Below are 263 nucleotides of genomic sequence, written 5' to 3'. Positions count from 1 at the left end.
GTAAATCTGCAGCAAATTTATCAACAAATGACGCGAATAGGTCCAAATGAAGATTCAGGTTGACCATGACAGTCCATGATAACCACAATGTTTCGTATGTATTAAACACAAAGATTGTCAAAATCTGTCTACTTTGGCAAAACACTGGCCGATTCACTGGAAAATCTTGTGAATGAATGTGTAATTCATACTTCTGTAACATATGCTGTCCAACATCTGCATCATGTTGTGCACTTGTGGCTAAGGAGTTACCTCACATCATA

Source organism: Micropterus salmoides, unplaced genomic scaffold (assembly GCF_014851395.1).
Source record: "Micropterus salmoides isolate LMB-PRFRI ecotype aquatic unplaced genomic scaffold, ASM1485139v1 Ms_hic_scaffold_3, whole genome shotgun sequence".
Classification (NCBI taxonomy): domain Eukaryota; kingdom Metazoa; phylum Chordata; class Actinopteri; order Centrarchiformes; family Centrarchidae; genus Micropterus; species Micropterus salmoides.
Note: the sequence above shows the minus strand (reverse complement) of the source record.